The sequence below is a fragment of the Mesoplodon mirus genome, assembly GCF_964341445.2.
Source record: "Mesoplodon mirus genome assembly, chromosome: 5".
Lineage (NCBI taxonomy): Eukaryota > Metazoa > Chordata > Mammalia > Artiodactyla > Ziphiidae > Mesoplodon > Mesoplodon mirus.
Window position 1 is genome coordinate 101505668 of NC_138980.1, and position 26644 is coordinate 101532311.

Consider the following 26644-nt stretch of genomic DNA (forward strand, 5'->3'; position numbering starts at 1 on the left):
TCCTCTGCAATTTTTGGAAGAGTTTGAGAAGGATGGGTGTTAGCTCTTCTCTAAATGTTCGATAGAATTCACCTGTGAAGCCGTCTGGTCCTGCACTTTTGTTTGTTGGAAGATTTTTAATCACAGTTTCAATTTCATTACTTGTGATTTGTCTGTTCATATTTTCTATTTCTTCCTGGTTCAGTCTTGGAAGTTTATACCTTTCTAAGAAATTGTCCATTTCTTCCAGGTTGTCCATTTTATTGGCATAGAGTTGCTTGTAGTAGTCTCTTAGGATGCTTTGTATTTCTGCGGTGTCTGTTGTAACTTCTCCTTTTTCATTTCTAATTGTATTGATTTGAGTCCTCTCCCTCTTTTTCTTGATGAGTCTGGCTAATGGTTTATAATTTTGTTTATCTTCTCAAAGAACCAGCTTTTAGTTTTATTGATCTTTGCTGTTGTTTTCTTTTTCATTTATTTCTGCTCTGATCTTTATGATTTCTTTCCTTCTGCCCACTTTGGGTTTCAATGTATTTTAAAGGAAAAAGAGATCGGTCTTTCTAGTGGATTGATTGTGAAGAAAGGGTGACTCCTTCATATTTGGTTTGACCAACTGGAGCCATTTACTCTAATGTGGAAGACTGGGTTAGAACAGAATTGGGAGTGGAAATCAAGAATTCAGGTTTGGACCTAAGTATGAACTGCATACTATATATCCAATGTTGCAATGTATATTTTTGGACATGTACGTTTATGTAAATGTGCAAGTTGTTCTTTAGTCTTCATTCCTTGAAATGAAAATACTGGTTTGAAGGGCTTCCTCATTCTAATTTTTGATAGATAATGTCACACTGACTTTTAGGAAGGGATATACCAGTTACTCTCCCACAGTCAATATATGAAAATGCCTGGTTGCTATTTTGAAATCTTTACATTATTTTTTATACTTGTCTGCTCAAGTGAATTAACCCACTTTTGCAAATATGGGATTCTGTAACCAAAAATCTGGGTTATTTATCCTACTCTAAGGAGAATATAGAGGAAAACTGGAGATTTAAGTGAGAAAAGGAAAACAAATTAGTTGAAAGCTTTTTGTAAATAAATTAGAAGCAAAGAAGTGTATAATCTTCTTAGGTAATATTACATAAATAATCTAAAGAGCATAACATTAAGAAATCATATTAATTGAAATCATACATGTAATTTAATTTGAAACTGACACTGAGAGAATTAACATATTCCCTTGTGTACTTTTTTTATTGCTGTTGTTTTTTTGAACTTGAGGTAAACCAAACTCAGGCTCAGTTTGGATAAAATAATCTCTGTAAGAGGAGATTAAAGTAATGTAATATAGTTTGTAAATAGAAGAAAACAAAATATGAAATATGATAAGCATGTATAATTTCCACAGGTGTGAGAATTACACAGAAGGAGGTTAAGAGTTAACAAAAAGGTAGAAAAATGTGTTTGGAATCAGCTTGAATTTTCTATTGTTCTATAAAAAATAAATTTAAGTAGATTTGGGAAAAGTATTTTCTTAAGGGAAGTTTTAAAGGACACATAAGGTTTAGAGGTGATTATCTATCTTTGAATGGAGATAACATTTATCAAAGAGAAGTTTTGCTTGTTATTGGACAAACACGCGAAAAAGGAAGAATTAAATTTAACAGAGAAAAATGCTTCTAAGGGCTAATTTTGGTATGTGTTAACCTGAAGATAGAATAATGTCATAAAACATTTTCAAGTAAATCATATTTGCCACTCACTTTTGATATATTTTAATAGACCGTTAACATAAAGCATCATATTTTAATATAACTTTTAAATATTTTTTAAAATGTAATAAATAAATAAATAAATCTTTACCACGTAACATATTGTTTTCATTCAAGCACTTTTTAATTTCCTTTGGATGAATTAATTTAATGTTGGCAAACAAAATAATCTTTTCTTCTCTTTGAAACTTTGCGACAGGGGCCATTAGTAAATAGCAATACTTAGGAATTGTAGAGAAGTAATTACTAAATCCAGTAAATCTCTTTTTCTTTACTGACCAATAGTTGGATACATTTTCCTAAGTTGTATTATTTTCTTGTTTCTCTTTTCCATCCCTTTCTCTCAAAAGAATGTAGCTCTCAACACTTCCCTTTTGCTTCATCACTAAATTTCTAATATTTTAGAAATGGTATTTCAGGGAGAATTCTGCATTTAAGGACTATGGTTACGCAGGCCGACTACCTAAAAATGTTGAACTAGGAAAATGATTAGAGCAGGACTCAAAGTCAGACTTAATTTTTAGTTACCGTTTTGTCTTTATCTTGTATTCTTAAGGTTTTTTTTTGTTTGTTTGTTTTTTAAATATGGAATGCTTGCCTAGATTGGAGAAGACATAGGGCCAAGAATCTTAGAGTTTTTCAACCACCAGTTCAATACAGGATGATTTAATTTTGCTTGGCCTCTGGGAAATATGTGTCCAGTTTAGTGTTTACTTATTTTGTAAAGTCAATTGTGGGCATAGAGAAAAAGGTTTCTTTTCATTTCAGGATTATTGCTTTATATTTTCCTTTAAAATAGGAGTTTCATAACCATCATGAAATACTACATACCTTAATGTAGCCAGTTTTGTTGAAATTCAAATGACCTAACTTTTGAAATAGAGGAAACTCACTGAGAAAAATAAGTATGAAAGCATGTGTCAATGAGATGTTAGCACAAACTCTGTTCTGCCCACAGTTATAATTTGCAGATAGGTATAAATTTTAAAATGAGTGGCCTTGAACAAGAGAAAGTAACATCCCAACATATCTCAAAATATGATCTGCTGAACAGAGTTTCTGAAGGTATTAAGATATACAATGGAATATTACTCAGCCATAAAAAGGAACGAACTTGGGTAATTTGTAGAGATGTGGATGGACCTAGAGAGTGTCATACAGAGTGAAGTAAGTCAGGAAGAGAAAAGCAAATATCATATGATAATGCGTATGTGTGGAATCTAGAAAAAATGGTATAGATCATCTTATTTGCAAAGCAGAAATAGAGACATAGACATACAGAACAAATGTATGGATACCAAGGGGGAAAGGAGTGGGGAGGGAGGAATTGGGAGACAGGGATTGACACATATACATTATTGATGCTATGTATAAAGTAGACAAATGATGGGAACATACTGTATAGCACAGGAAACTCTACCTAATACACTGTGGTAACCTAAATGGAAGGGAAGTCCAAAAGGGAGGGGATATCTGTATATGTATGGCTGATTCATTTTGTTGTGCAGTGGAGGCTAACACAACATTGTAAAGCAACTATACTCAATAAAAATTACTAGTAAAGTAAAAGGGTATGTTAAACACGGGTTCCGTAGTTCAATGAGTTTGGGAAAAGATGAAAGTTAAAGAGGCGTCTCTATTGCATCACTGTAAAAGTGAATGCATTGTGTGCCTCTTTAGTTAGGGAATATGAAGTGTATAGTTCTGAACTTTTTGACCAGGAACTCCATTGATATGCTTGTCCCTTTTACCCTGCTTGCACTACTCACTTTACATTTTCTCCTCCAGATTAGTGTTTCAGTGAACAGGCTTTGGAAAAATCTGCTCTATGCTGTCTTATGTCTAAGTATTGAAGCCCTTGTTGAATTTAGAAACTTCCTTATGGCCAGCACCTAGAACAGCATGTGATAGATAGTAGGTACCTGAGAAATGTTTGTTGAGTTGTCAAATATATAAATGAACGATTGGATCACTTCAACGGAGGCATATTAGGAGCCTGATGAATTGTCCTTCTGTAGAAGGCAGTAAGAGTAGGTAATGGCAGATAAAGGCAATGTGGGATTCTCTGTTCACATTTTCCATAAACTTGGCTTCATGGAATAAACATATTCCATAGAGAATAATTTTCTTTTGGCCACTGACCTGGGAAGAATTGTAAGTTATCAGAGGCAAAAATTATTTGCCATAGATGATCTTTATGGGTAAGATTTTGGATCTGAAAAATTTGCAGTATGAAAAAGGAAGCTAAAATGAGAAGCATATTCAGAAATAGAAGCAAAATGCAGTGATATTCTATTTTTGGTTTCATCTTAATTACTTGATAAAATATTGATTTCACTATGTATCTACTGTACTTCTAAAGTGGTGATAAAATGTCAGTTATTTTTTGATAGACTGTTAGTAGTGATTACCCTTATTTGTCTTCATGTATGAAATAAAAGGAAATGCTCTGGTAGGACATTCAAGTGGACCATAGGCAAAGTTGTGTCTAACCAGGTATAATGTATGGGAGGTAATTATTAAGCAATGCTTTTTGCTTACCTCAGAAAGATTGGTAAAAATGTGGTTTGTGGTAGGAAAGAAATGAGGAAATTCTTTTTTCTTAGTCACTGTTCTTAAAAATGCACAAATAACCAATGTGTGTTTTAATGTATTTTTCTCTTTTATTTTAATGCTGTTAACACATTACATTGAGTGCAAGTATGCAGCAATATAGCAGGGATATTAAGATCAGACAAAACAGTTTAAATTTTTGCTCAAGCACTGTATGATAGAGCTTTGTGACCCTGGACAAGTTTCTTCAACTGTAAATCATGATGGGGATAGTAACTGCTACTTCATAGGAAATTATACACAAATAGTGATAAGGTTGTGTCTGGTGTGGGTAAGTGCTCATTAAATAGTAGCAATGAATAAAAATGATGTTCATGATAATTAAGTAACAGCTATATTAATGTAAAAAACCTGCCTTTCTTGGTTTGTTTACTTATTGTCAATGGTAGTTACAAGATAATATGAACAACTAAAAATCTTTCAATATGATACATATTTTTTTTAGGTGCCACTTGATATTGACATATCCCAAAAGTCTGGCTAAACACTTTCAAAGTAATATATTAGAAAAGGTTTTAATTAGCTATGTTTCCAGGATTGTATTCTTTTTATGAGATAAGAAAATAAATTTATTTGCTGTAGCTCAGATTAATTGGAGCTACTCAATATGACATATTAAATATTGCCTTTTAAATAGCCAAGTTGACTCTTTCTAAATATTTTTAATTTTTTTTCCTAATTTTAAAATTGTCCCTTTGCAAGCCAATCGGAAGATAGAAAAATACAAACAAAAATGAAATAGAAGGGGAAAAAAGGGGAATATATGGAATAAAAAAGTAAGGAAATAAAATTTTTTTATAACAGAGCCTAGATAACACTGTCAGTATTGTTCAGCCTTTTTAATATATACACACATTCATACATGTATTCACAAATAGTTATGCATAATTACACTTTTACATTACATAGTCATTAACACACACTCATGCACATACATTCTCACACCTTCTTACTAACCTTTATCCATATTCATACATCTTTACATCACATTTTCACATATACGTTTAAATGCACATTTTAAAGAAACAAGATTTTGAACTTATGGATATCTACTTTTTTTTAACTTAGAATATATATTGGATATTGTAAATATTAAAAAAGACAAAACTGCAGAATATTTGTTTTTATTTCATTTTATAGATAATACATTTAATCAACCCTCCTTTGTTGTGATTTTTATTAATACATTTTATTTTTCTGATTAGAAAAGTTCTATTGGTCATTGCAGACAATTTGGATAATACTAAGAAGTACAAAGAGAAAAAAACCTAATTCATTATTATTCTTTTCTCAAGGAGAACAACTTTGAGATTGTCTTAATATTTTTCATAGTTTGCAGCATGTGAGCATTCTTATTCTTGCATAGCATTCCATTTTATATTTTAACGATTCTCATAAATATTTACATTTTAAAAGTTTTCCATTATAAGTCACCTCATGGTAACATTTTTATGTTTCAAGATTTTACTATATTTTGGGAGTTATACAGTATTTAACATTTTGGAGTTGGCTTTTTTTTTTTTTTGCGGTACGTGGGCCTCTCACCGCTGTGGCCTCTCCCGCTGCGGAGCACAGGCTCCGGATGCACAGGCCCAGTGGCCATGGCTCACGGGCCCTGCCGCTCCACGGCATGTGGGATCTTCCCGGACCGGGGCACGAACCCGTGTCCCCTGCATCGGCAGGTGGACTCTCAACCACTGCGCCACCAGGGAAGCCCTGGAGTTGGCTTTTTTTATTCAGAATAATTCTGTGAAGACTCATCAGGGTTGAATTTATCAGTTGCTCATTCCTTTTTATTGCTAACTAGTAAGTATTCCATGGTATGGATTTACCATAGTTTGTTCAACCATTCACCTGCTAAAGGACATTTGGGTTGATCCCAGTTTTTTGGCTATTACAAATAAAGTTATGAACATTTGTGTACAGATTTTTTTTTTTTTTTTTTTTTTTTTGCTGTACGCGGGCCTCTCACTGCTGTGGCCTCTCCCGTTGCGGAGCACAGGCTCCGGACACACAGGCTCCGCGGCCATGGCTCGCGGGCCCAGCCGCTCCGCGGCATGTGGGATCTTCCGGGATCGGGGCACGAACCCGTGTCCCCTGCATCGGCAGGCGGACTCTCAACCACTGCGCCACCAGGGAAGCCCTGTGTACAGATTTTTGTGTGAACATACTTTTCAGTTCTCTGGGATGGATGCCTAGGAGTAAAACCAATGGGTCATATGATAGTTCTCTATCTCTACTTAGTTTTTTGAGAAACTACTGTTCTCCAGAGTGTACCAATTTATATTCCCATCAGCAATGTATGAATGATCCAGTTTATCTGCACCCTTGCCAGCATTTGGTGCTGTCATTTTTTATTTTAGCCATTTTGATAGGTTGTAGTAAAATCTTATTATGCTTTTAATCTGCATTTCCCTAATGGCTAATGATGTTGAGAATCTTTGCTTGTGCTCAGTTGCCATCTGTTTGTCCTTCATGTAATATCTTTTCATGTTTTTTGCCCATGTTCTAACTATATTGTTTACCTTTTACTGTTGAGTTTTGAAAGTTACTTATGTATTCTAAGTACTAGATATTTGTCAGATAGATGGTTTGCAGATATTTTCATCTCGTCTGTAGCTTGTCCTTTTCAACCTCGTTAACAGGGTTTTTCACAGAGCAAAAGACTTTAATTTGGGTAAGGTTCAGTTTATCACTTTTTTCCTTTTGTTGTCGAGTCTAAGAATTTTTTCCCTAGTCCTAGATCCCAAAGATTTTCTATTTCTTTTCTTCAAAAAGTTTATAGTTTTCCATTTTCCATTTAAATCTGTGATACATTTTGAGTTGATTTGACTCTCTTTATATTTCCAAATAACATTCTCTGTTTACTCCTTTTAAAAACAGAAATGTATAACTAATGTATTTGTCACAATAATCATTACTGGTTGGAAAGGGGAAAATACACAGGAGTCACTGATTCAGAGACATCCTAAAATCCCACTGGGAAGCTGTCATGCTTGTTCCTTGAGTAAACTCTCCTTCTGCTTCTTGGGAGGGGCTTCATAGTTCATTGTTCTCTGTTGGTCTTTTTTAAAAAATTATCCTTGGCTATATTTAAAGAGGGCAAATGGAGAATATATTACTTAGATGCTTAGAAGCTGTTATCAGCCTGTTTCTTGCCTGTAGAAATTTGGGAACTAAGGGTCATCTTAACACTCATTCTGTCATAATCTCTCCTAGAAGAGGCTAGTGGTTCATCTGATAGTGCAGATGTTTCAAAACCTAACTGATTCAGGTATATGTGCCAATAACCACACTCATAGTTTTGCATTGTATCTTGTCTTTCTTAACCTCCTGTCTCTCTGGATTTAATTAAGCTTATCAGACTAATGAGAGAGTCATACCCTTAGGTACTTTTCCTTGAGCCATATTTTCCAATTAAAAGTATTTGCTTGGGGCCACCTTAATCCATTCAATGGCATTAACAGGGAGTGGGGCCATAGCCTTGATTTTATCTACTCCACAGGCTGTTTTAATTAACCTTTGTTGCTCAAAGGCTTTCTGAGTTCTGAGTTCTGGAACAAGATAAACTTCTTGAAGCAGGTATGGACAGTGTTTATGACAGTGTTTATGGCAGACAGGGAAGATGTAGGAAGCCTCTGGCAAGTCTCCAATAGGGAAATCCCAGTGAGGACCCCTGGGTTTCTGTAGTAAGACCAAGCTTTTCTGCCTAACTATTCTCCTTTTGAAAAGCAGCTATTGGTTTTCTCCTTAATGCTGGTAAACAGGATTATGAACACCGTTCAACCTGGACTCCCCATTATGAAGTGCATGTTATCTACTGTAACAAATCATAAAATTAGACAAGTGAAAATTAGACATCTCATTGTTAAATGAATTGGTAGATGCAAGCAGATGTGGAAGGCACAAGTAACTATATAGGCCAGTATCTCATACTACTAGCCTACTTGTTTTTATTGACTTTCACTTCCTTCTTTTTCAATGGAGAAAGGTTATTATAGGCAGAAGTTAGCATGGTCTTACTACAAAAACCTAGATGTCCTTATTAAAAGGATCTCACAGAGTTCCTTGTGGCTGGCTAACAGAGGAGGAAGGGGTGTAGCCTGGCTTACAGTGGGTTTTTGCTGGCACCCACCAAAGATGAACATTTTGAAGAAAAACCCCAGTCAGGCATGTCCCTAAAAGGCAATGGTCAGTGGAAATTCTCTTGACAGAAGGGAAGGCCTGAGGTACAGATTTATATTGATTCATGCACAACACTAATAGATAAGCTGGCCAGTCAGAAGCTTGGAAGAAAACAAAAATGAAAGTTGTTTACAAGGTATGAGGAGTTCCAGCCAAGAGGTTTGTAGTATGCTTCTGGGCATGGGCCTAGAATGTAAAACTATTTTTGCCACATGTTAATACTCACTTGAGGGCATCCTTTGTAGAAGAGGCTCTCAATCAGGAAGAAAAGATGGTCTGTCCAGTGAGTGTCAATCAGTGTTTTTCCCCAGCCACTGTGGTGCTTGTGGAATTGTCCCATGTAAAAAAATGGCCATATAGCATAAAAGGAAGCTAAACATGGGGTCCAAAAATGCCCTTTCCCTCATAATGGCTGGTCTAACTACCTGTACTGCAGGTTGGTTGCTCAGTTTCCCAATTGCCGGGGCCAGTCCTGAGAGCAGTGATTTGGTAACATTCCCTAGGGCAACCACTATACCCCAGGGCAACAAAAAAATATATATCCTGGTTGCAATTTGTTCTCCTAAGACAAGTAAATATTCTAAATATGAATTCATTTTCACTGCCTGCAATACTTCTACCAACACTCAATGTTGTTTGACTTACAAAATGCCTTATTCATTATTATAACCTATACAGCATCACTTCTGATGAAGAAATTCATTTGCAGCAGAATTATGGTAACAAACTTCTCATGAAATTCACTTGTGTGTCTTACTGTGTACCTCAACACCCAGAAGCCGCTGACTCGGTAGAATAGTGTCTGTTGTGTTATAACTTGCAGAATAAGATTTCCTTCTCTACAGAATATGGTATATGCATTAAATAAGGCAGAAACCATTCTGTGTTGCTGGGTCCTCCATAGCCAGCACACACAGGGTAGTGAACTAGGGCGTGGCAATGGATTGGAGCCTCTTGCTACTGTACCTAAAAATCCACCTACAGAATTTTTGTTTCCTGCCTTGGTCTTCATACTAAATAATCAACAGGAAGAGAAGATGGTCACTGAACTGACAGAAGTGATGGATCCTCGTTACGAAGGGGAAATTGGGTGGTTTCTAATCAGAGGCAAGGAGGAATGTATTTTGGACTGAGGGAATTCACTCCTGTGCCTCTTAATATCCCCAACCCAATAGTACTTGTTGAAAGGAAAACTGTGGCAACCCAATAGAGACAGAAGAGCTGAAGACTTGTAAGAACTTTGTAAACTCCCTCACCAACTAAGGGATAGGCAGGAGGTAAAGGAAACATGATCTGGATGATAGAAAAAGAAGTGATTACAGGCAGGAGAATTATCAAGCTTGTCAGTTATCTTACTGCTTTATTAGAATAAGCCTCATGGACTATATTGCTGTGCACTTTTGCCTTCTGGCTTCTAGCTGGGTTCAGACAGTGGGAGTTTGCATGTGGGGAAGAAGGAGGTTCTTATGCTTACTTCCCTGGTGTGCTCCCCACAAGACCTAGTGTGGGAGTTGATGTGTTGCCTAAGGCCATGTTGCTGCAGGGTTTCTGTAACTGCCTAGTAGCACCTACTGTTTGTTCCCTTAACTCTGCCTTTGTAAAAAATCCACCCATAAAACAATCCACATCCATACAAAAATTTAAAATTTGCTTCAGTTATCTCTTTTGTCTGTGTCCTACTGCAACCTTAACTAATATGTAAAAATATCCATACACATATTCTAACTTGAGTCTTTTAACAAATATTTTGAGTTAAGTAAGTTCCTCCTTACAAATGACTGATGTTTTGAAGTGAAATTGTGCTAATACTTCATAACAAATTGGGAAACTTTTTATTTTCTTCTCTATATTGGAACAATTTAAATAACACACAAGGGTTGATTGTTTTTGATGGAGCTTTGATATAAATTCTCCAGAAAAACCATTTTGGATATGTTGATTTTAGAGGTACACTTTTGATTCCCATTTCAATTTATTCCAGAATCATATCTTCATTCAAATTTTATATCATTTATAGTCAATATTTTTATTTTAAGAGATTTTCAAATTTCTTGGTATATGATTATACATAGAATTTTCTAATGTTAAACTTTTTTTATGCATTTGTGGTCATTCCTATTATATTCATGATGTTGGATTCTGGTTTTCATATCTTTTAATGGGTTAATAGCCTGGTAGGTCAGGAGTTTGTATTTTAGAGACCATAAGGAGGTTGACTGTTAGATCTTATGTCAAAAGTTTTTGTCTATCTTGATAGTCAGAAGCTCTTACAGAAATGTTTTGAATTCACATCCCAAATTATTTAAGTAACTGATTAATTTTACTTTATGTCACTGTTAACCATAAGATGAATCTCTTAAATACATAGGCTCTTAAATCTTAGAGATTTTGAAGTTAATCCAATCCTGGCTTTACTCATCTGTAAATGAGGAAAATAATAGTATCTCTTTCATAGGATTTTTTTCTGGGGATTAGAGAAGATAATGTATGCCAGTGAAGGACCTTGTATAAGATAAGCACCCCATAAGTATTACTACTATTATTATTGCTATTAACATAAATGAGGATAAGGTAAAAGTAAGATATGGTAATCAAGAACCTAGTGAGTCATACAGGCTTATTGTCACTGAATGAAGAAAGATACTAGTAAATGAAGAAAGGGTTTCCTTTGGACAACTCAGGTGAGAGCTTTTAATAGGAAGTGGAGTTTTATAGACTTGAACAATGGGTATGGTATCAGTAGGAAAAGCATATGATATGGTCATTATAGACAAGGAATATATTATTGAATGCTTTTTGTGTTTTAAACTTGATGACTAGAAAATGGATGTTATGAACACATATGGGAAAATCAGGTAGAGAAGTTGGTTTTGTGGTGAAGATTGTGAACTTTGTTTTAGATTTTGAGGTAGAAATTTGGCATTAGAAATATAACACTAGAACATAAGACATTGGACATTCAAAATTGAGATTTGGAGCCATCCTCACAGTTTCTACATCTGTGACGGTATATGTTCACTCCAAAGGAGATGGGTAGTAATAGAAAAGGTGGGAAGCAAAATCCTGAATCTTGGCACTATGAATCATTAAGCGATCATTAATAACACTAACCCTTTAAGATTTATGTCTGTCTATACAGTGGTTACATTTAAATTTTTTAATTATCTAGGATTGTTTTGTTTTACTTGACACCTTTGTCATACTTCAAACCAGTATTTTTCAAAGTGTGTTTTATGGAACACTAGTTCTGTGAGCTGTAAGACATCAATGGAGAAAAAAAGCAAGTTGAATATACAATAAATAATGTATAAAACTTTATCATATTACATATAAATGCATGCTTATTAATCTAAGAGGAGAAGTGCTATAATAGAGTGTTTCCCAAACTAATTTGACCAAAGCATCCTTTTGTTTATGGAAATTCTCAGAAGCCTAGGGTTCTATAAATTATACTTGGGAAAATCTTCCTTTGTACCTCTTTAGATGATGGTTCAGCTCATTAAATTATAACTCAAAGATCATGGAGTATATATTGGAGGATCAGAAGAATAGGAATCAGATTATTAGGCTGTGTTGCAAAATCTGACTATGCATAGCCTGTGATTTCGGGCTTCAGTTTCTTCACTGGTAAAATGATTGCAGAAAGTTGTAAAGGTTAGGCTAGGAAGTGTATGTGAAAGCTTATAGTTTTTTTCCTCTGGAACAATACAATGTGAGTAAAATAGGATAGATTTCATTGTAGTTAAAGATTAATATGTTATTTGGCACAAGGTGTTATTCATTTTTGTGACTTCACCATTTCTCTTTTTTACATTTGTAATTTGATCATTGCCTTTTAGGGAATTTCTTATCCATTCTTATATTACTTAAGTTCTCAGAGGCCTTTTTCCACCTGTATATTCTGAAATCATTTAGAAGTGCTCGTGACACTGGATATATAATATACTGCTCATATTTTCTACCAAGAATATTCTCAAGAGTCCATATGTCTATGAAATTTGGCGTCTCTTCAAAGTCCAGTTGAAGCTCTATCTTGGTGATGACTGTTGATGTCATGTTTCCCTGGCACCCAGTTATGCAGATTGAAGTATATAGATTAACATGCATATTAATATTTTAGGGACATTTTCTTTTTTTTTTTCTTTTTTTTTTTTTTTTGCGGTATGTGGGCCTCTCACTGTTGTGGCCTCTCCCGTTGCGGAGCACAGACTCCGGACGCGCAGGCTTAGCGGCCATGGCTCACGGGCCCAGCCGCTCTGCAGCATGTGGGATCTTCCCGGACCGGGGCACGAACCCGCGTCCCCTGCATCGGCAGGCGGACTCCCAACCACTACGCCACCAGGGAAGCCCTAGGGACATTTTCTTAAACTACATATCTGAGTATTTTGTTCCATGATTTTTTTTTTTTTCTCAGATACTTCAACTGTGTGTATGTATGATCTTCTTTGGCCACCTTATATCCTTAGCATTTCCTCTGCTTTTTTTCTTTATCATTCATTTTACTCACTTTTCTAATTTCTGTATTACATGCCTGTTACTGTGTTTTCTCAGTTCGTTCACCCTTGTACCCCTTTCAATTTTATCTTCCTTTCTATGAGATTTTAGTTTTTCCCTTTTACTTTTTTCTCTGAGTTCTACCAGTTCAAGCTTCATATCCTCTTTCTTCCTCTCACCACTTCTTTTCTAAGTTATTTCATTTCTGCTTTGCCATTATGATGTGTTCACAGTTTTCACCTGCTCCATGAAAATATCTTTGTGGTCCGTGTCCTAATCTTAATTTTAATGAAAGTATGTTGGTCTTTTTTCTTACAACATCTTTGTATGGATGCTGTGATAGTTTTTTTTTTGAAAAATCACTTTATTGGTTGAGTTAGATTCCCATGGGAGGTGAGTGATCAGGTCAGCATCCCAGGTGGGTTAGCTGCACAGGCAAAGGCTCTCTCAACTTTTCAGTACCCATAAATAGAGTCCTAAATTGTCTGTGAGATTCCTTGTGCTGCCTCTTCCCACCCACGCTATCTATTTTTATGAACCAAAGCAGCCCAAGAATTCCCTGCTGCCACCTGGCTTATCTCCTGTTCCTGTATCAGTTGTCTCAGGCAAGGGAAGTCTGGATTTCTGAGTGTTGCTCCCCACCTTCAAGAAGAGTATTTTTCCCCCCTCTTTCTCAAACCTGCCGCCAGCTGCCTGCCCTTAGGTCCGGACAAGAAGGGTCTTGCCCTGAGCCCTGTGCTTAGAGGGACCCATATCACAGACACTGAAACTCAAAGGTAATTTGTTCTTCTCTTAAAGTTTTGTGAGAAAGATTTTTGCAAGATTGGTACACAGGATAAGTGAACAGAGGTTATAGGAGAGGGAGGTAGGGATGAGCTACCACCTCCAGGCCAGAAGCTGCTACGTAGACTTGGGGACGGTCAAATTTAAACAAAAGCAGCAACTCCTTCTCCCTTTTCAGGGCAGTGGTTAGAATATGGGAAGTGGAGCCAGGGGGAGAAAATTACGATCACTTCCTGGGAACAGAGAAAGAGAGGTTGCTTTTCATTAAAGTTAGCCACCTCAAAGTACCTGACACAGGTAATTAGGCAGACCGGGTTCCCCAGAAAACTGTGCTTCTCAGGAGGCATGGGCACCTCCTGGAAATACTGTCAGAAAAGTGTGGCTAGGGGAGTGGAATACCATCTCAAGACTGCAACATCCTTCCCTGCCCCTGGCAGCAAGATGGGCCAGAGGAAAAGGTGGTCTCTTTAAACTTACAGGTGTTGAAGGTAAATGCTTGGCGGGGAGCAGGCTGTGGACCTCTAGGTGAGGGTGAGGGCTGCACTGAGCTTGATATTTAACTTCTAAATATTCTGGTATATGGATTTTCTTTTGCCATTTTGCCTTTTTGCCTTTAGTTCCTGCACATGATACTGGGCAGGACTAGACACTGGTTTGTTCATTAAGTAAAATTCTAAGCCTTAATTTTATTGGCAACCCTCCTCTGTGTTCATAAACAACATAGAAGCTCCCTCTTGTGGTGTATTGTCAAATCACATGCCTTTAATTTAGCGTTGAGTATTTTGTCAGAAATTTTTTGATTTCACGTTAGAAGTTGAAATTCGAGGTTCAGATAGTTTCCTTAAGCAATAATACCTCAGAATTCACATAGGGGGTAAATCTATCTATCTTGTAAAGCTGTATTATAAGAGACACAATTTAATAAATTATTTAATATTACTTAAGATGAATAGTCTTCTTTAGGTCCCCATGATGCATCTCTGAATGACGTATTTCGTGGTAAGCTGAAATGTACCCTCTAGTAAGTGTTTTGTTTGCTTGTTTGTTTTTTGTTTTTAAAGGAAAGGTTAATTCCATAAGATTTTAAATATGTTAAATATTTGTCTTTTGCCTTTATATTTGGATAACAGTGTTGGCTGAATGTAAAATTTCTGAGTCACATTATCTTTCACTGATTTTTTTGTCATTCCTTTACTGCCTTTATGGGATTAATGTTGCTTTAAAGAAGTCTGATGCCAGCTAAGGGTTTTTTTTCCCTCTGCCTAAGTGACTATCTTTTTTCCTGACTGTTCAAAGAAGTCTTTCTTCATCTTTAAAATTCAGTGACTTTTAGTGTTGAAAGTTCTGCATCAAAATTTCCAGGGTTGGGCTTCCCTGGTGACGCAGTGGTTGAGAGCCCGCCTGCCGATGCTAGGGGACACGGGTTCGTGCCCCGGTCTGGGAGGATCCCACATGCCGCGGAGCGGCTGGGCCCGTGAGCCATGGCCCTTGAGCCTGCGCGTCCAGAGCCTGTGCTCCGCAATGGGAGAGGCCACAACAGCGCGAGGCCCACATACCGCAAAAAAAAAAAAAATTTCCAGGGTTTTTCTATGCCTTTTAAAATTATAGATCAGTCTTCGTTTTTTAAGTTTTACCTTTGGAAAAAAAATATATATATATTCTATTCTGATTGATTATGCACGTTTATTTTCTTTGTCTGAATATCATTTCTATAATTTTCTCTCTAATCTTTTAAGTCTTAGGTTTTGTTCATTTAATTTTGTTTGTATTTCTCAAGCCTTTTCTCTCTGTCCTTGTAATTCTCACAGTCTCTAGTCTCTCTTTTGTCCATTGCAATGTGACTTTTATTTCTGTTTGGGGATGTTTTTCCAGAGTTCTTTCAGCCCATTTTTTTCCCTTTTTTAAAAATCCCTTATCTCACCACATTCATGAGTTTATTAAATCCCTGTTTTCACCTTTTGATTTTAGGAAGCAATTGTTCTTATCACTTTAAAGGATGGCAATATGGTAATTGTTCTGCTATGCATTTGCTTTTCTTTTTTGGTTATTATTTACCTTTGAATGAAGTGAATTATTCCTTGGCCAGCTTTTTGTAAGATGTTTGTATTAACTTTCTATTGCTGTATAGCATATTACACAAACTTACCAACTTGAAAAAGCACAAGTATATTATCTTACACTCTCCATAGTTCAAGAGTCTGGCACAGCTCTGGGTTCTCTGCTTAGAGTCTCAAACTCAGGGTGTCAGCTGGCTGCATTCTCATTTGAGGCTCTAGAGAATTCTTTTCCAAGCTTATTAAACTGTCGTGAAATATCAGTTTCTTGGAATTGTTGAACCGAGATCCCCATTTCCTTGACGATTGTCAGTGGGGGTTGCTCTCAGCTCCTAGAAGCTCCCCACATTCCATCTTCAAAGGCAGCAAAGCTTCACAGAGCCCTTTTGCTTTAAATTTCTCTCATTGCTTCTGCTAGCCACAGAAAGCTTTCTGCTTTTAAAGTGCTCATGTGATTAGATTTTTGAGCACAGCCAGATAATCTCCTTTCTGACTAATTCAAAATCAACCGATTAGTAACTTAAGTTAGTTAATTAGTAAGGTGAACTTACTCTGCAGAATCCCTTTTGCCACTGTAACAGAATCAGGTGTGATGTTGTCCTATTCACAGTCCCAGGAATTAGGATGGGGAATCTTGGGGACCATTTAGAGTCCTGCATAACATAGTATACATGCAGGAGAGGGACTGGAACTCTGTCTGGACAAGTGGGGATTATGTCTGTTGAGACAGATGTTCCTTCTGAATAAATTATTTAAGCTTTTATTTCTTCCCCACATAGAAAGATTGCTGTTTAGATTTAGAATTTTTCTCTGGCACCATGCCTCTATGACATACTGTTCCTTGTTCTGTCCCACCTTGCCTGCTTCTCAATGATGCTAGGTAGACAAGTATTCTTCATATAGGATGTTCACATTTATTTCTCAGTGTATTTAGTTTATCTTTCTTGCTATACATTGGTATTTCTTCCATCATGTCATCTAACTTATGCATGTGAAGCTTACTTATTTTTTTGTATATTCTTTTTTTATCTCTTTCAAAATTAATTTTATGTTTTACTACTTTACTAAATTCCTTTATTGTTTTTAGTAGTTTTTCCATTGGTTCTGGAACCAATTAAGTGTTCCAAAAAGACAATTATAATTTCTGCAAATAGAAATTGTTTTACCTCTTGATTTCCAATTCATAGGCCTCTAGTTCCTTTCTCTTTCCTTCCAATACAATATGAAAAGTTATAGTTAGGGCACATCCTTGTCTTACTCCTGATTTTAGCAGTCTGTATGTATGCATATACATACATGTGTATGTATACACACTTATATACTTATATGTTTGATCATGTTAAAAAAATGTCTATTCCTATTTTATGTTGACATTTGTCAATTTGTCAGTTTTCTACTTGAAATCTATGAAACTGATCATTTGATTTTTCTAATTAGATCTAATATGTTAAATTTTAATAGACTTCCTAATGTGCTTCTTTAAAAAGACATGCTTTTTATATATGTTGTTGGATCTTGTTGCTAATATTTTGTTTATGATTTTTTTGTGTTGATATTCAGATATGAGATTGGCCTATGGTTTTCTTTGGTGTTGTTAAACTTTTTCACATGTTATTATCAATTTGTAATCAGTAAAAATATTTTGGTAATTTTTATCTTGTTTCTATGTTCTGGAATAGATTAAGTACTGTTAAGTTTATCATTTATTATTATTGTCATGATTATTATTTAATATATAAAGTTTTGGTAAAATTCATCTCTGAAACTGTCTGGGCTTGGTAATTAACCATTTTAGATTTTCAAATTAATATGCTAGTAATTTGTTCTAAGTAGTCTCTTCTGATTTTAAAAAAATGTCTTCTCTTCATAGTTTATTTCCTTTTTTCATGTATTATTTGTGTATATGTAATTTCTCCTTCTCATTATGTTAGCTAGTGGTTTATTTTACTGATTATTTCAAAGGATTTATTTTTGTGTGAATTTTATTATTACATTTTATTAATCAGATTTCTATTCCTTTGTTAATTCTTTTTGTGTGTGTGTGTGGTATGCGGGCCGCTCACTGCTGTGGCCTCTCCCATTGCGGAGCACAGGCTCCAGACGCGCAGGCTCAGCAGCCATGGCTCACGGGCCCAGCCACTCCGCAGCATGTGGGATCTTCCCAGACCGCGGCATGAACCCGCGTCCCCTGCATCGGCAGGCGGACTCCCAATCACTGCACCACCAGGGAAGCCCAATTCTTTTTTTTTTTTTTTTTTCGCGGTATGCGGGCCTCTCACTGTTGTGGCTTCTCCCATTGCGGAGCACAGGCTCCGGACACGCAGGCTCAGCGGCCATGGCTCACGGGCCTAGTTGCTCTGCGGCATGTGGGATCTTCCCGGACCGGGGCACGAACCCGTGTCCCCTGCATCGGCAGGCGGACTCTCAACCACTGCGACACCAAGGAAGCCCCCAATTCTTTTTTTTTTAATTTATTTTGTTATTTATTTTTGGCTTCATTGGGTCTTCGTTGCTGCACACGGGCTTTCTCTAGTTGCGGTGAGCGGGGACTACTCTTCCATTGCGGTGCACGGGCTTCTCATTGCGGTGGCTTCTCTTGTTGTGGAGCACGGGCTCTAGGCGTGCGGGCTTCAGTAGTTGTGGCTCGTGGGCTCTAGAGCGCAGGCTGTAGAGTAGTTGTGGCACATGGGCTTAGTTGCTCTGTGGCATGTGGGATCTTCCTGGACCAGGGCTTAAACCCAGGTCTCCTGCATTGGGAGGCGGATTCTTAACCACTGCGCCACCAGGGAAGTCCCCCCTTTGTTAATTCTTTATTGCTTTTTATTAGAGATGCCTCTTAATTGCTTGCTTTTTTCAGTATTTCTTTTTCCTAGATATTCTTTTGCATGTTATCTTCTCGAACATCACTATTCTATGATAAACTCATCTAGTGCCAGTGGTGTTAGTGCTGGGGGCAACTCATTAATGTGCAATTTATTTTTATGTTTTTTATTTTGACTTCTTTTTTTGGGGGTCTTTTTTTGTTTCAATGAGATGGTTTTCTTATAAGAACTACTTTACTTATAGCGTAGAAGTTTTGATGTGGTTTGTTTCTAGTATCATTTCTGAGAAATTTTGTAATTATAATTTTTTGATCAAAGAATAGTTTAATAGAGTTTTTAATTTTTTGAATTCCATATAGAAGGGCCTTTTCATTTTCTGTTGTCTTAAAAGTTTCTAGCTTTTTTTTTTCCATTTTGGTCATAGAGTATTATTGTTATTTACTCTTTGGATTGTATACTGATATTTTTGTTGCATAATATTTGGTCACATGTTTTTAGAATTGTCCATGGTACCTAAAAATGGAAGACACAATTTTATAAGAGACTAGAATTTGACATGTTTTCCTAAATTCAGTGGTACTAATTATACTGTTTAGGCCTGCTCTATTGTTGCTTATTTTTAACAATTTGCTGTCTTGGACTGGGAAAGATGAAAATTAGTCTGCTGTTTTAACTTTTTATGTCTATTTTTGCATTTCTGATAGTATCTGCTTAATAGAAATTGCTGCTGTATATTTATTTATTTATTTATTTATTTTTAATTTTTATTTAAGTTTAAGCCTTTATTTGTAATTGGCTGTTTTATTCTATACTTTAAAAAATATTATAAACTTGCCTTTTTAGAACAGTTTTAGATTTACAGAAAAATTGTGAAGATAGTATAGTTTCCATATATACCACAACCATTTCCCCCTATTATTAACATCTTACTTTGTATGCTACATTTCTTATGATTAATGAATTAATATTGGTACATCATTTATTACATTTTCTACTTGTTAACTGAAGTCCAAACTTTATGTAGATCTACTTAGTTTTACCTAGTTTCCTTTTTCTATTTTACGATCTGATCCAGTATACCTTATTACATTTTTTTTTTTTTTTGCTGTACGTGGGCCTCTCACTGTTGTGGCCTCTCCCGTTGCGGAGCACAGGCTCCGGACACGCAGGCTCAGCGGCCATGGCTCACAGGCCCAGCCGCTCCGCAGCATGTGGGATCTTCCCAGAATGGGGCACGAACCCGTGTCCCCTGCATTGGCAGGTGGACCCTCAACCACTGCGCCACCAGGGAAGCCCCCTTATTACATTTAGTTGTCATGTCCCTTTGGCTCTTCATGGCTGTGATAATTTCTCAGATTTTTCTCTTTTTTTTTTTTTGATGACCATAGCAGTTTTGAAGAGTGCTGGTCAGATATTTTGTAAAATGTCCCTCAGCTGGGATTTGTCTGATGTTTTTCCTGTGATTAGACTGGCTTAATAGGATTTTCAGGGGGAGGACCACACAGGCAAAATGCCATTTTCCTCACATCATATGAAGGGTACATGCTATCAACATCACTTATCACTCTTGATGATAACCTTGATCACCTGACTCAGGTAGTATTTTTCAGGTTAATCCATTGTGAAGTAACTCTTTTCCTACTTTCTATACTATATGATTTGGAAGAAAGTCACTATGTGCACCCAACATTTCAGAAATGGAGTGTTATGTGCCATCTCTTTGAGGATGCAGTATCTACATAAATTACTCGGAGTTATTCTGCATTAGACATTTGTCTCTTCTCCCACATTTATTTATTTATTCAATTATTTTTTTTCAGTGTGGCTGCATAGATTTATATTTTACATTAGATTATAATCCAATGCAACTTTATTTCGTTGCTCAAATTATTCCAGCTTTGTCTACCTGGAGTTTTTTCCGTTGTCTCCTGTGTACCTTTGACATACCTCCATCACTGCAGATATTTTTGTTTGTTTTCCTTATTTTCTTGCACTCTGAGGTGCTGCAGGCTCATCCTATATATTTCCTGCTCCAGTCCTAAAGTCAGCTATTTCTCCAGGGTGCCCTGGTTTCTTTAATTATGGAATGGGAAATAACTTTATCATCTAGAATACAGTGATTATATATCGTTACTTTTGCCTTTAGTCTTGCAGACTCTACTCATTCCAAAGTTACTTAGGTCAGCACCCTTACCCCCACTCTCCTTAGTGAGGTTGTTTCATACATTTGTATTACAGTTAGATCCTTTTGTCACATTCTGCCTTTCCTCCTGGAAACTTTTGGCGTCTTAAATGATTTTTTAAATTTTGTGTAAAGTTCACTCTTTGTACTATAAAGTTCAATGTATTTTGACAAATACTAGTCAAATATATGACTAGTGTCATATATCCACAATCAAACCATCATATAGAATAGTTTCACTACCCTAAAAAAAATCCTGTGGTGCTTCATCTGTTCAACCCTCCCTCCCCTCTTCCCTTGGCAACTATTTCTATGGTTTTACTTTTCCAGATTGTCATATATTTGGAATTATAAAGTATGTATCCTTTGTGGACTGGATTCTTTCACTTAGCAATAAACATTTTTTTTTTTTTTTTTTTTTTTTTTTGCGGTATGCAGGCCTCTCACTGTTGTGGCCTCTCCCGTTGCGGAGCACAGGCTCCGGATGCGCAGGCTCAGCGGCCATGGCTCACGGGCCCAGCCGCTCCATGGCATGTGGGATCTTCCCGTACCGGGGCGCGAACCCGTGTCCCCTGCATCGGCAGGCGGACTCTCAACCACTGCGCCACCAAGGAAGCCCAGCAATAAACATTTAAGATACATCCATGCCTTTCTGTGGCTTGACATCTCATTATCAATTTTTATCAATTCTAGGAAAAGTGAAAGAAGGAAATTATTCAGAAGTAATGCAGAGAGAGTAATATATTGGATACAGTAGTTTTCATAAGTAGATCTTAGGCCTTGTTTATTTGGGAAAAATGATAAAATAAGATCTGTTAACTGTTACAGAGCCTTTCATGTAGTACTGTAACATGGGATATAGCCAGGCTGAAATATTGATACCCACAAACCTTAGACAGCTGAAGTACTTAAAACAGATCTGTGGAGAGGGACTGCAAAGATCAGTGACATGAAACTGATTATCCAGAAATAAACCCATACATAGGAAATCTAACAAAATATGTACTCTTTGGTTAATCCAACACAATGCTGTAATCCCTGTCTTTTTCCACTAAAATATATTACATATGAATTAAAAAATAAAGTAGTAAAAATGCTAGGATAAAAACCAACATAAATAAATTTATATGTAATCATGGAGAAAGGGAAGACTTTTATAAGTCAGATATCAAACTCAGAAGCTCTGAAGTAAATTTGAGAAGTTAGTTCACAGAAAAACATTCAGGTAACCAATAAACATACAGAAAAATGCTTAAGTTCACTGAAGATTTTTTCAAAAGTGTTGCTGCATTGCTAATGGGAATGCATATATTTATAATTCTTTGTTATGGCAACTTGGCAAATCAAATATAAATATTTATACACGTTGACCCGGCAGTTCCACTTTTTGGAACCTGTCCTACGATAGGCTTGCACAAATATGCCAAGATAAATTTTAAAAATATTCATCACAACATTGTTTTACCTAAATGTATGTATAATATAATATTAATAATATATGTTATATTATTATGAAATAGAAGTTGGGAGGGAGATGCAAGAGGGAGGGGATATGGGGATATATGTATGCATATAGCTGATTCACTTTGTTATATAGCAGAAACTAACACAACACTGTAAAGCAATTATACTCCAATAAAGATGTTAAAAAGGAAGCATACAAGCAAACTTAAAAAAAAAAAAGAAGTTGTGGACTTGGTAAATAAATCACATTTATGCTGTGGAATATTATAACAGTGCCAACAAAGAAATTTAAATACAGCTTTAAGTTCCAACATCAAGGATTTCTAGGACATAAGAAGTGAAAACTGGAAGTTGTTGAATATAAGGATAGTATGTTTAGTATGATCAAAAATATGTAAAAATGTAACTGGATATAAAATATGTGAATGTGTGAGAATATGTCTGAAAAATGATAAAAGGAACTGTTAACAGCGGTTATTGCCTTCATCTAAGTGACATGGGAGAGCTTAAATAGAGGCAGGCAGAGGTAAGGGAGAGCTTGGGATTTTTCTTGGTATTCTTCTGTTTTATTTAAAATTTATTTAAACAAGCAGGTTGAAACCCATTGATTACTTCCTCTGGGAGAAACAGAAAAACACCAAAACCCCGCAGAATACTCTTATAATCAAAAAGTCTACCAGATTACTACAGAAATATATTTTCCTAAAGGCAATTTACCTATTATAAAAAGGAAGTAGGAGAAAATAGTAAACCAATAATGCATGTACGTATGTTCAGTTTTGCAAAATGAACAATTTGCAAATAACAAAGCAAATAATAAGAGATTGTTAGTCTAATCTACTACCTCCAGGAAAGTGAATATTGAAACCAAGAATTATAATTCAAATGTTTGACATGACCAGGGAAGTATCACAAATAATGCAGACCTAGCCCAGTTATAAATATAAATAAATTATCTGCCAAAATATCCATCAACCTCTTATAACATGAATATATACAGTATTATAGAGTATATTTTAAATATAAAATTTTAAAAATATATTTTTATGCATAGAATTTGCATCTGAAAATTTGATGACAGTGAACCAGTTAAAGAATATTCAGGATTGGTGCTTTAGGGGCCTTACATCTCATCAATCAGGAAATAATAAATCTTGATCTGATATCAAGGAAATGAAAATAGAATTAGCTGAGGCCATTGTTAAAATGAAAATTCCTGGATACTACACCAGATTCAAAGGGAAAGGGTTGGAAATATATTTTTAACAAATCTCTTAGTTCATTAATATCGATGAGTTTAGGAAATATGGATTTACTTTAATACCCAGGCTTTGAATGTGATTTTCTTTTTTTTTTTTTGTGGTATGTGGGCCTCTCACTGTTGTGGCCTCTCCCGTTGCGAGCACAGGCTCCGGATGCGCAGGCTCAGCAGCCATGGCTCACGGGCCTAGCCGCTCCGCGGCATGTGGGATCTTCCTGGACCAGGGAACGAACCCGTGTCCCCTGCATTGGCAGGCGAACTCTAAACCACTGCGCCACCAGGGAAGCCACTGAATGTGATTTTTTAAAAAGATTTTAATCAAATCCTAAAGATAACCATTTTTCAGGTATCTAAATTGGAAAGGAAGAGGTAAAATTATCATTATATGCAGATGATATGATATGATATATAGAAAACCCTAAAGACTCCACACAAAAACTGCTAGAACTGGTAAAAGAATTCAGCAAGGTAGCAGGATACAAGTTTAACATACAGAAATCTGTTGCATTTCTTTACACTAACAATAAAATATCAGAAAGGGAAAATAAAAAGACAATCCCTTTTAAAATTGCATTAAAAAAATATAATACTTAGGAATAAACCTGACCAAGGAGGTGAAAGACTTATATGCTGAGAACTATGAAACATTGATAAAGAAAACTGAAGATAATTTAAAGAAATGGAAAGATATCCCATGCTCTTGGACTGGAAGAATTAATATTGTTAAAGTGGCCATATTACACAAAGCAGTCTATAGATTTAATGCAATCCCTATCAAATTACCCATGACATTTTTCACAGAACTAGAACAAATAATACTAAAATTTATACAGAACCATGAAAGACCCAGAATTGTCAAAGCAATTCTGAGGAAAAAGAACAAAGCTGGAGGCATAGCCCTCACAGACTTCAGACAATACTACAAAGTTACAGTAATGAAAACAGTGTTGTATTGGCACAAAAACAGACATGGATCAATGGAACAGAATGGAGACCCCAGGAAAAAACCCACACACCTACGGTCAATTAATCTTCGACAAAGGAGGCAAGAATATACAATGGGAAAAAGACAGTCTCTTCAGCAAGTGGTGTTGGGAAAGCTGGACAGCCACATGTAAATAAATGAAGTTAGAACACTCCCTCACACCATACACAAAAATAAACTCAGAATGGCTTAAAGACTTAAATACGAGACATGACACCATAAAACTCCTAGACGAGAACATAGACAAAACATTCCCTAACATAAATTGTAGCAATGTTTTCTTAGGTCAGTCTCCCAAGGCAACAGAAATAAAAGCAGAAATAAACAAATGGGACCTAATCAAACGTATAAGCTTTTGCACAGCAAAGGAAACTGTAAAGAAAACAAAAAGACAACCTACACACTGGGAGAAAATATTTGCAAATGATGTGAGCAACAAGGGCTTAATTTCCAAAATATATGAACAGCTCATGCAACTCAATAACAGAAAAAACAACCCAATCAGAAAATGGGCAGAAGACCTAAATACACATTTCTCCAAAGAAGACATACACGTGGTCAATAGGTTTATGAAAAGATGCTCAATATCACTAATTATTAGAGAAATGCGAATCAAAACTACAATGAGGTATCACCTCACACTGGTTAAAATGGCCATCATTAAAAAATCTACAAATATCAAGTGCTGGAGAGGGTGTGGAGAAAAGAGAACCCTCCTACACTGTTGGTGGGAATGTAAATTGGTGCAGCCACTGTGGAAACAGTATGAAGTTTCCTTAAAAAACTAAAAACAGAGTTGTCACATGATCTAGCAGTCCCATTCATGGGCATATATTCAGAGAAAACTCTAATTTGAAAAGATACATGTACCCCAATGTTAATAGCAGCACTATTTACAATAGCCAAGATGTGGAAGCAACATAAATGTACATTGATGGATGAATGGATAAAGAAGACTCCATACATAAAATGGAATACTACTCAGCCATAAAAAATAATGAAATAATGCCATTTGCAGTAACATAGATGGACCTAGAGATTACCATAGTAAGTGCAGTAAGCCAGAGAGAGAAAGATGAATACCATATGATATCATTTATATGTGGAATCTAAAATAAAATACAAATGAACTTATTTATAAAACAGAAACAGACTCACAGACATAGAAAACAAACTTAGGGTTACCCCCCTTAGGAAAAGTGGGTGGGGGCAGGATAAATTAAGAGTTTGGGATTAGCAGATACAATCTATATAAAAATAGATAAAAAGTCCTACTGTATAGCACAGGGAACTGAATACATTCAATATCCTGTAATAAACCATAATGGAAAAGAATATGGAAAAGAATATATATATATATATATATATATATATATATATATATATATAACTGGTCACTTTACTAAACACCAGAAACTAACACAACATTGTAAATCTACTATACTTCAATAAAAGGAAAAAAAGAAAAAAAAAGATAACAATTTTTCCTTTTAAAATTTTCAAAAAAACATCCTATGGACCCAAAGATTGCTTCAAAATATAAATGTAATAAAATAGTTTGACCTGTAAAAAAGAAGTAGACATAACTTCTAAATATTACTGCTTTGTAGTGAATATTTTTAAAAATTAATTAATTTTTGTCTGCGTTGGGTCTTTGTTGCTGTGCGCGGGCTTCTTATAGCTGCGGCGAGCGTTGGCTATTCTTGGTTGCGGTGCACAGGCTTCTCATTGCGGTGGCTTCTCGTTGTAGAGCATGGGCTCTAGGCGCACGGGCTTCAGTAGTTGTGACACGTGGGCTCAGTAATTGTGGCTCACGGGCTCTAGAGCGCAGGCTCAGTAGTTGTGGCGCACGGGCTTTTTTGCCCAGCGTCATGTGGGATCTCCCCGGATCAGGGCTCGAACCCGTGTCCCCTGCATTGGCAGGTGGATTCTTAACCACTGTGCCACCATGGGAGTCTTATGTAGTGAATATTGAGAATTACTGTTTCGGCCAAAATATCCTATAGTCTAAGTACACTTTTCAAGTGTGTTTAAGATGCTGATTGAT

At 36.0% G+C, this 26644-nt stretch overlaps 1 protein-coding gene across 1 annotated transcript in view; it reads left to right on the top strand.

Annotated features, from left to right (window-relative positions):
• Positions 1 to 26644, top strand: part of SLCO4C1 (solute carrier organic anion transporter family member 4C1) — a gene marked incomplete at its 5' end in the record, with an annotated part of 66033 nt that overhangs the window by 9374 nt on the left and 30015 nt on the right. The gene's annotated exons all lie outside the window — the stretch shown is intronic.